The following is a 10669-nucleotide window of genomic DNA, read 5'->3' as shown; positions in this document are numbered from 1 at the left end:
TAATATCCAATTCACCAGAGAACAACTTACAACCAAGGGGAACTATAAATGCTTTGTCTCCAGTGGGAGTTGAGATGTAGCCTGGTTGGGAAACAACGAAAATACAATGACTATGACCACTGAGCCACCAGAGAGGTATAAGTTGATATCAGCTCAGCTGTACATATGGCTGTCAAATTCTGGTTTTAGTTTTCTGTAAAAGAAAACTATAGTGCCGGCTTTGTCTGTCCGTCCGCACTTTATTCTGGCCTCACTTTTTCTGTCAACCATCAGCTCTTAAAAACTACACAGGCTAGAGGGCTGCAAAATGGCATGTTGATCATCCACCCTCCAATCATCAAACATACCAAATTTCAGCCCTCTAGCCTCCTCAGTAGTCTTTATTTTATTTAAGTTTCAAGTTAGCCATTGATCATGCTTCTGGCAACGATATAAGATAGGCTACCACCGGCCGTGATTAAAGTTTCATGGGCCGCGGCTCATACAGCAGTATACCTAGACCACCGAAAAATAGATCTGTTTTCGGTGGCCTTGATTATACGCTGTAGCGGCTGTACAGAAAACTCGATTGCGCCAAAGTTTGGCGCATTTTTTATTTGTTTGTACTTGGAATTGATATCAACCTGCTTCCCCCAAGATGATTAATAGGTAGCTTTGTGACGCATATTTTTGTCACATGCTCTTTAAATCAGTGAATACTTTAAACAAATTTTTTCTCACTTTTTTTTTCATTTAGTATCCTTGTTGATATTTTTCTTTGGAAACCATGTATTTCCAATAATCAGATACCTATCCAAATACATTTCCATAGGATTTCCTCCATACTCTTTTCCTCCAAAACTTTATTTCTGCCCATAACACCATCTCATTTTCTGTTATCTACCTTGGCTTGTAAATTACTTAGCACCAGCAAGCCCAGTCTCATCACTAAAATTCTAGAACTAATTCTTTTATACCCTTACACCTGCCCTTAGAATCCTCATAACATAACAAGCAGTACACCTGTCTAGCTCTACCCCTTTCAGCTATCCCAGACATAATCCCATTCATGAGAACATTGCATTTTCATCTGAGTGCCATTGGTGACAACAGCTGTCAACCTTTTCTTCAGTTCTGTACATTCAGTACCAACAGATGTTTTGTCCTTTAGTATTTCTGAGTTTCTGCAAACAAATCCGAGTCAGGGGCTCAAAACCCCGTGCTCTCAGGGATTTGGCAGCTTTCACACAACTCAAGCGGAACAAATACATTCATTTTCCTGAATGTAACAGGAGTCAGCACATGCCATCATTTACTTAATGTAAAGAGATTCTACTATTTAGGTTCCATATCGGCCTAGTAAGAGCTCAGCATTCCTTCATTAGGCACTCATCTGACTTTGATTACATTATAAATGAGCTCTAAACCATAGACAATCCTTCGGGAATAAATTTGTAATGCTTACTAAATATACAGTGTCAATCCACTGCAAAAGATTAACTTGACATTTGCGGTTGTCACTAGGTTCAGGAGGTATGCTCATAAGGGCTGTTTAGGAGACGTTTCCTGTATTTCATAATGTTCACAATAATGTATTTTTACTTTATATATATATATATATATATATATATATATATATATATATATATATATATATATATATATATATATATATATATACACACACACACACACACACACACACACATATATATATATATATATATATATATATATATATATATATATATATATATATATATATATATATATATATATATATATATATATATATATATATATATATATATATATATATATATATATATAAATATATATATATATATATATATATACTGTATATGTATATATATATATATATATATATATATATATATATATATATATATATATATATATATATATATATATATATATATATATATATATATATATATATATATATATATATATATATATATATATATATATATATATATATATATATATATATATATATATATATATATATATATATATATATATATATATATATATACTGTATATGTATATGTATATATATATATATATATATATATATATATATATATATATATATATATATATATATATATATATATATATATATATATATATATATATATATATATATATATATATATATATATACTGTATATGTATATATATATATATATATATATATATATATATATATATATATATATATATATATATATATATATATATATATATATATATATATATATATATATTGTCATAAACTGGCCTTCGCTTTGGTAAGAAATTTAATCAAAACTATAATTGATGCTGCCACAAAACCAAGGAAGTCCAGTTTATGAGCAAGGGAATAAGTTATGTGAAAATTTACCTTAGAATTTTCCTGGAGTTATACTTGAAATGGGGAAGGGGTCGCCATATTGGAATTAGAATTCTTTTTACAAATTTACAAGGATTTATTTACAGAAACTTAGCAAATCAACAGTGAGACACGACACAGCAAAATCACACAAAGGCAGATTCAGAATAGGACCCAGGAACAATAATGCAATGATTTGGCAACAAGCAAGTGGATTAAATGGGGGCCAGTATGCACAATGAGTTCAATGTTAATAATCACATTCAGTCTTGCCCTGATTACATGAAATAGTCTCATAGTATGCAAAATGATAGAGCTCCAGGACGGAAGAATAATTCACATGTGAACATTTGGGGCCACGATGAAAACTGTTACGGATCATGTAATTGCGGAATTATTTGGGGTGGCAGGCGGCGGGGTATTGAAGCATTGATTGTGATCGCCACGTGTCCCTCCTGAAAAGATGTTCTGAGTTAGCCCTGCTCAAACTAAGAGAAATGGAATCCACCTATAAAATATCACTGATCCAATTCTAGATACTAAACATGACGTAGCCCAGAGGATATTATGAGAAAATCCTGTTATCACAGTCTTGGAATCGTATTGATTGGGCTTTTTGAAACAAGGAACACATGCTCATGTCACACAAAGGGGGAAGCTTGGGAAAAGGAAGGGACTAAACTCTGAAGAAAATGAGAGAAATGGAAGGAATTTAGTGAGAGAGACAGGGTGACTGGCGCCAAATTCACTCGGCTTACCTATTTTCAGACGAATATTTGAGCTCCAAAATACACGCCTCGGGCATACGATCGGAACTGGGACGCCACCAAGACAGACATACGCAAATCAGTGACAGTCGCTGGAAGGGGTCTGCTGGCTTGCTGGTTCGATCGGCGTCGGAGCCACAGGTCCCAAACCCGAAAGTGAATTCTTGCCAGTGCAAACAGGTCGCTGAATAGCAGTCTTAAAGATAATGAGCCTAAGGTTTAAGGCTAGCTGCCCCCTGAGTGGTTTACGCCCTAACATCTATTTCCTCCCAAGCCTACTTAGAAAACATTACCCCAAAGAGGGGGAATCTAGGTGTGTTCTGGTAGCAAGGGGGCTTTAAGAGGAGATTTTACTGTCTACCCCTGCCTGGGCATTTCCTGTAGGCCCAACGCATGCATTCTGTCCATATGAGTTAAAAACAACTGAGTTCGCCATTGGCGCCAGCTATAAACTAACTGGAAATATTTCTCCCTATAAGTTAGCTAGATAGCAGCTAAATAGGAGGGAGGAATGTAAACTCAGGACAATATATATATATATATATATATATATATATATATATATATATATATATATATATATATATATATATATATATATATATATATATATATATATATATATATATATATACATACATACAGAGGCTGACAAACCCTGCGCTGCCAAGGAAACCTCTGAATAAACAACTGATAAACTCTCTCTCTCTCTCTCTCTCTCTCTTCTGTTAAGAAAGTTCCTTCAATTCCATTGCCCAGCATTTTTTAATCTAAGCGACCTCAAAAACTAAGGATTAGACTCTAATATAATATCTGTGGTTTTTGGTTATTTTTACATCACCCCCTTCCCGAAATGAGGCATGATAAATTCGTAGACATTATGGGCAGAACCAGCACTGTTTAAGGAAAGCCCTTACCACTCCCACCCCCTTTGGTGCCCTTTGGTTAGTGCTGTCTACCTGAAACAGTGCTCTTTTCAGGTAGTGTTATATGTATACCAAGTTTGGTTGAAATTGCTCAATGTGTTTCTCAGAGTCGTGCTGAACGTACAAACACACACACATACATATACATTTAGATTTACATAAAGACACATACACATTATTATACACACACATATTATATATATTATTAGTACACACACACATATATATATATATATATATATATATATATATATATATATATATATATATATATATATATATATATATATATATATATGTGTGTGTGTGTGTGTGTGTGTGTGTGTGTGTGTATGTGTGTATGTGTGCCTGTGTGTGTCCGTGTCTGTGTGATTCCGCGTGTGTGGTGCTCACTTGAGTGTGTGTTTTTCGTAAATCACTTTCTATCATTAAACGTCCCACTATGAACAAACATTCTAGTTTGCATGTAATTCGCTGCTGATCGTATATTCAAATCTTTTTTCAAGCACATCTAACAGGTTTTATTGCATCTCTACTTTAAATTTATAAATATATCCTTTTCCATATTCCAAACCATAACAGGAAAGTAAATCTCATTCTGCATTCAGCGAGTGAATTCCGCTTAATCCTCAGCAATGAATTAACGCCAGGCAACTCCATAAAAATTCGGCGAAGCCTTTACAGACCTAAATCGTACCTGAATACAATGAACAATTAATTTATCTCCCTACGCATAAAAGCTTTTTATTATATTAACTCTGCTCCGAGAGAGGCATATTGTAGCTTGCTCCTATATTTCTCAATTCACGTTTATTCATGAACATGACATGGGAAATATTTTTTTCTTTAAATTACAATTCTAAATTAAATATCTACAAATAGCTAAGCTTTCGTGTGTGAACTATCCTTTGGGTCCATGACTTACTAAAGTATCGTAAGAGAGAAAGTAGTTATTGTACTCCAAATATAGCTTTTTTCGTCTGTATTTTATAAGCATGGGAGGGAAGTTCCACAGTAATTTCATAAACTAATTGTAGATACTGTTTTATAATCAACTATATATATATATATTATTACGATCTCGCCTCTCGAGATCGACAGGTTCTAAACGAAACAAGCAATTGGGCTGTAATGACTGACGAGAGGTGACAAACAAAGGAGAGAGGAGCAGAACAAATACAAAAAGTTACCTAAAATTAATTTATTTACAAAATTTACAAGTGAGTCAGGTCCAGGAGAGAACAAAACTTAAAATACCAAAAATCAATGAACAAAACACATGACAGCAACATAAAATTCACATAAATACGAAAAAAAATCATAAGACACAGGCAGCATAAAATCATAAACAACAATAGTAACAATAAATAATAAACAAGCAGCATAAAGGAAAAAAAAAAATCGAGAACTGTAAAAACCAACACTGCAGGACAACTAAACAGAGCCGACACGGCAACCATCACGTCCTCAGAAACTGTTCTCCCAGACTGGACTCCCACGACAGAGCCGATACGACAACCATCGCGTCCAAAAGAATGTTCTCCGCTGCTCTACTGCCGTGACCTGCTGCTGTCCTGACCTGACTGGCGAGTCTGACACCGTCCACCACACGTCAACTCGCCAACAAGAAAAAACAAAAACAAAAGGAGGCAACATCCATCAAGGGAACAATCGACAAACGATTGTTCCTAACATATATATATATATATATATATATATATATATATATATATATATATATATATATATATATATATATATATATATATATATATATATATATATATATATATATATATATATATATATATATATATATATATATATATATATATATAAATATATATATATATATATATATATATATATATATATATATATATATATATATATATATATATATAATCTACTGACACTTTTACCAGACACATATGTAATTCTAATAGCCACAATGCCCTCTTAACTTCTCGAATTCTTCGCGCTTTTTTGGATATGCTTGTAACTACAAAGCCGACTGTATCCAAACGAATGAAATTGAAGAGCCAGGCTGCCTGAATGCTGAAAATTACTTACTTAACCTTCCCTAATTCCTAATTACTGCACGGGAATAGTTGAGTGTCGTTAAGCAATATAAATTATTCTTACTGTAGACTTCGTAAAAATAAATTTGCTACACTGGTTTATCGTAGATGGTGGCGAAGAGGGAAAACAAAGGAACTGGAAATACAGAAAGAGATACTAGTGAATCGACGAAACTCTGCAAAATTTCCAGACTTATCGTGGATGTAGGTTGTTTGCGCATACAACAGATGATCAGAAGTCTTGAAACTGGCCGTCATCTCAGCTCACTAATATCAATGAGGACAGTAAGAGGGCAAGTACAAAGAATTTAGTTACATACGACGTGTGTGTCTCGCACACTCGCGAATCTCTCTCTGACCCGTCGCTGGTCAAAACAGGGTGGCTGGGAGCATCAGAGGCCTTCGTCCATCACCCCAGGCAGTCTGAAAATTTGACAGAGACATCGCTGAATGCATAGGACAAAGCAGAAGAAAGCTTAAGACCACCTTTTACTAGAGGTTGCTGGGTGAAAACCCACTCTGTGGGTTAGGTCCCTAATGCTAATCTACTTCTGCTAAAAGGTGTTATTTTTTAAACACCCATCCTACCTTAGCATGGACAGAGACGTCTTCTTTGTCTTTGTTCACGTATTTTTTGTACAATAAAAATGTATAGAGGGCGAAACAGCAGTATACATATATATATATATATATATATATATATATATATATATATATATATATATATATATATATATATATATATATATATATATATATATATATATATATATATATATATATATATGTATGTATATATATATATATATATATATATATATATATATATATATATATATATATATATATATATATATATATATATATATATAAAACTCTTCACAACTTTTTCACATATACGTATACAGGACAACATTCGACTTGTACATTACACAGTATATTCTCCTTTTAAAGCCCTTACTAGCTTAAATGATTTTCTTCTAGTCAGAGAATTTTTAGACAAACAGTCTAGGGTCAATAAACAAACATGGTTTTGTCTGCAAATTGCAAATGCATCTCTTCATATTTGCAGTGCATCAAGGATGCACCAGACTTCGTAAACGAAGATTCCGTATTTTTGTTTAATCTTCTCAAGTGGTTTTCAGTTCCATTACTGATCTGGTTGCAAACTGTATATTATTTTATCTCATATTTTGTTGATACAGACTCTAAATCATCACGCGGAATTTGCTCACAAATCTTGTATTTATATTATTTCGGATGGATGATGATAAATGACAACTTGTTCACCTTTGACCCTTGTTTTAGCAAATTTCATCTGTGGGACTTAATTACTAATTTAAATTACAAACTATAAATTTTTAAACTTGTGCCATAATTATTCTAGCAAATGACGTATTTGTTCTTCTCATAACATTTCACGACAATAAGACTGAGTTTCTTTGTACCAAACCATTGATAAGTACGATTAAATGCACGTTTTTAACATAAAACTCAAAAAAAGAGACTACGTAAGATTACTCTGAGTGTAAGTCATTGTTCTAGAATGTGGTAAGATAAGATGTTTTTGAGGCAGTCGTCTTTGTTTCTGTTTTTGGCTATATTCAAAGGAATAATACAGTATAAAATGTCACTAAAGTTTATCAGTCTCTTTGATAAGTAAATCTTAGTCAATTATTTTAGAAAAATTAATAGATTGGTAGTCGCTCTGTTGATTTCCTTGAAAAACCCTTTCATTCTGTTCAAATTATACCGTTTGAATTTATAACTGATAAAACACATGGTAGCTCTCTCTCTCTCTCTCTCTCTCTCTCTCTCCGGATCCTCAAAAAATGTTATAAAATAATTTCAGGAAAATAAAACCCAGATGAATTAATAACCAAGATGACATATTTTTGCTTACTTTTGCTAGGAAAAACTTTTTGTTATTTATCAGTTTCTAAAATAGACGATGTTCATATAGTTCGAAAAATCAGAGATAAAAATATAGTTCTCAAATGCAAGTATATTCGTAGACAAAGTTGCTCGTGTCAAAAAAGCTTAATAAAAAGAAATCAGTTATTGCGTAGTTAGATTTACATCTTCAAGAAGAATCTCAGCTCTTCCTCAGTATTTTAATGAGCAACGGCGACCAAAAACTTTCCAGAAAAATTTTATGCATCAGTTAAATACCAAAAGAAACTGTTTTTTTTTCTCAACTGTATAATTAATTGATATTTCGCTTTGCAGGATCAAAACGCTCCTTTATAAGGAGCATCGAGACCAACAGAGATCAGATGCCTGCATACGTCAGCAGTTCTGCACAGGAAGCAGAGGTTTTCTGAAGCCCAGAACATATGAATACGGTATTTCAGAGAGTTGCTAGAAATTGATTCTTAGGGAATCTGAAACTCATCAGGAACAGCCTAACCAGCGCTATAGTAAACATTTTTATTCCGTAGGGGCGTTTCGACTTCAGTACATTAAGCCTTTTTCAACCTAAATAGAGGCAAAACAAGAAAACATAAAATTATATATTAATAAAGTGCAAATCAAAGGAATTTCACACTTGAGAATAAAATATATATTTTTTTTTCTAAACTACGTTACTATTAAAAAACACACTAAGAAGAAAACAACCTTAATGGCTTAAAGTAAGTAGTGTTTTCGTTGATGGTAACGTAGTTTATTAAAAACAAATATTTTATTCTCGAATGTAAACTTTCTTTGATTTGTACTTTACTAGTGTATAATTTTATGTTTTGGTATTTTGCCTCTATTTAGGTTGAAAATGGCTTAAAGTGTTGAAGCCGAAACGTCCCTGTAGAACAAAAATGTTGATTATAGCGCTTGCTTGGCCGTTCCGAAATTAAAGAAATTGAGGAGCAACTTTCTTACCTCACATACCATGACATGTCATTGAAAATGCGGTTTATGAAGCGAATCAGATTTTCTTTCTTAAACCTAATGAGTGGCCCAGATAGGCATAGAGCAAACGAATAAAATTTGCATACCTGTTTAGCGGCAAGAAGATTAGTAAAACCAAGGGTAGAGGGATTCCTTGTGCTTTGAGTTACTACACCGCCGGTGGAAAACTCCCGAAAATATTGTCTTATATTGATACCTTCCTAAAAATGCAATATGTATTAGGTGGGTTTCACTGGAAAACGGCTCTCCCAGGGAAAATCGAACACCAATAACCGGTAGGGTGCTCACATCAAAATTCTGACATTTCTAACCACATAAATAATAACATCGCAATCGGTTTAAGGAAGTACGTGTTGTTTCAAAGTCTACTGTCCAAGCTAAGCAGGCAGAGAACAAGAAAGTGGCCATGGGAACCACATAATATTGACCATATTCTCTTGTTCCTATTTTAAAGAAGGTGATCATTTTGTATACTCTGGGATAAACTGGAACTTACAAAGCGCTATAGCACTTAACTGTCTGGTGTTCAGAATTTTCGTGTAAGAATAGTTCTCCAGGGCACTAACAAAACCAAATTTCCACGTAAAGTGTTGGAAGTAAAACTCGAAATATAACGAGCCTATGTTATCCCTTTTTTTATCATAGAGAAATACATAATTGTTTTGTGCGTAAACAAGAAAACAATATATTTAATTGTACTTGTATAACTACAATCATTAAAAGTGAAAAATGTTTTTATTTGAGGGTAGACTACTTTTCTATTAACACTTCTTGCAAGGCGAGGCCATTTGTTCCACGCCAGAAACAAATTTCATGAATATTCAGTGAACCGCAAACTTAGGTAAATCATCTTTTCTTTTTATTCCTTTTTTTTATTAGCTCTTATAAAAAGAATTATTTGGGTAAATGCTCAAAAGTTTTTCACTTTATCTACAGTTTCCTAATGTAACTGTTTGCATTTATCTTTCGTAAAGATTTACTGCCACATTTTGAAGATTTATCAATAAGTGAAGGACGTGCCTAAAATATCGTAAAACTTTCCAAATAACCCTATTCACAGTCGTCTCCAAGATCAATCAAAGAGGCAATTCAATCCCGTCTGCCAGTGACAAAGATATAAACTGGAGAACTTTCCGGCGCCTGTAGAAGAATGATGAAAATTTCCATCTGACAAATACTGGCTGATCGGAGTTCGTCTGGTCTTTACCGATATTCTCTTTTCTCGAACTTCAGTTGACTTTGCTGACACCTAGAGAAGAAAATTTGGCTGAGGAGGCGATGAGGAAATTTTCCACTGATTTTTTTTTTTCTCTCACTTTCATATGAAGCATCTTCAAGAAATCATCAAAGATTTTTACTCAATACATGAGCTTTTGTATATATAAACTAATGACAAGAAATTTGTAGACATAGCAGTTCTTTGGATGCCAGCAGGAAAGATTTTACAATTTTTCTTCTTTCTGGGTATAGTTTTAAGACACAATCATGGATAATTTTTTCTATAATTTGTAATCTATAATTCCATAATTTTGTTATCAAAATGTTAAGAAGAAAATTTGCCGATAAGCATCTTCCTTCTAGCATCGTTTCTCTCACATCAGATTAAAAACC

This window comes from Macrobrachium rosenbergii, chromosome 1 (genome assembly GCF_040412425.1).
Source record: "Macrobrachium rosenbergii isolate ZJJX-2024 chromosome 1, ASM4041242v1, whole genome shotgun sequence".
Classification (NCBI taxonomy): domain Eukaryota; kingdom Metazoa; phylum Arthropoda; class Malacostraca; order Decapoda; family Palaemonidae; genus Macrobrachium; species Macrobrachium rosenbergii.
The sequence above is the reverse complement of the archived record's forward strand: the minus strand, read 5'-3'. Positions refer to the sequence as shown.